The sequence below is a fragment of the Pteropus vampyrus genome, unplaced genomic scaffold, assembly GCF_000151845.1.
Source record: "Pteropus vampyrus isolate Shadow unplaced genomic scaffold, Pvam_2.0 Scaffold338, whole genome shotgun sequence".
NCBI classification, from domain to species: domain Eukaryota; kingdom Metazoa; phylum Chordata; class Mammalia; order Chiroptera; family Pteropodidae; genus Pteropus; species Pteropus vampyrus.
Window position 1 is genome coordinate 76,707 of NW_011889119.1, and position 1,151 is coordinate 77,857.

Below are 1,151 nucleotides of genomic sequence, written 5' to 3' on the forward strand. Positions count from 1 at the left end.
AAACGGTTCAGTCATCGTTAGAAGGAATCAGACCCAAAATAACTGGGCGAATGTTTAAATATCCCCGTTCTTGCTTTTGTAATAAAATCATAAATAATAACAAACTAACATAATAAAAGCAGGAACGAGTATACTTAAAATTTTGCCCAATTATAACATCATATACTATATTAGGAGAAAACACATCTTCACTGAGTACAAAAAGTCAGAATCGAGGGAGAAGGCGTCCCTTTCGATGAGCTCGCTGCGTTCCTGACGCACAGGGCACAACCAGCCATCTGGTGTGGGTCCCCTGCCGCGGTTTGTCACACTCTGCAGCAAGTGCCAGTCAACAGACAACTCGGGGAGCAAGAAAAAGTACTTAAAGCAGATATAACTATTCACAAGAAAGTCACATCGGCGACTCCAGACCGCTGTGAACGGGTAAAACCGGCCCTCCGGCCTCCGCGCTGACCGGCGGCAGACGCCAGCGCGTCCCCGGGGAGCCTGGGTCTTGGCTCCAAACCGATCGCCTTCGTCCTGCACGGGACGCGCTCCCCACCCGGACCCCGCCGAGCAGCTTAGACCGCGGTGCACACAGCAAAGGCGACCAGGCAGGCGCGAGCTGGACCCGCGTGTCAGTCACCGCGATGCTAACGGGAAGCGCTCGGTGTTGGCGCTGTCCACACACCGAAGGCCAGGCTTCCCCTCCCACCCCCGCCGCTGCAGGGCCGGACGCGCCGTGATGCCGTCTGCAGCCTCCCGCCTCCCTGCCGAGGCGCCTGCGGGGTGCAGTCTCGCACTCGGGGCGGAGGGGCCCCTCTGAGGAGCCGGCTGAAGGCCAAGGCCAAGGGCCTGACGGCCTCCCAGGCGGGGCGCCAGCCGGACTTGTGTGTGGCCAGGGCCAGTGCTGCGAGCCTGGGGCAGGGGCACGGGACGAGGGTGGGCGGGTGACACCCCGCAGCTCCCGGGGACAGAGACAGAATCGCTCTGTGTGCCCAGGTGGGGCCGGGTGTCGATGACGGGTGGGAGGTGGCCGGGGCGTGTTTGGGAAAAGTGGACGAGGACGTGCTGGATGCAGTATGGGCAGCGGGGCTGGCACAGGGCCTGGCGGGCGTGAGGCCACTGGCCGAGGCGGGAAGGGTGGCTGGGGCAGCAGGCTGAGGGGAAAA

General features: G+C 61.3%; 1 protein-coding gene across 1 annotated transcript in view; it reads right to left on the bottom strand.

Annotated features, from left to right (window-relative positions):
* The window catches only part of ARHGEF10 (Rho guanine nucleotide exchange factor 10), an 80,984-nt gene that overhangs the window by 20,652 nt on the left and 59,181 nt on the right, over positions 1 to 1,151 (bottom strand). The window lies entirely within an intron of this gene.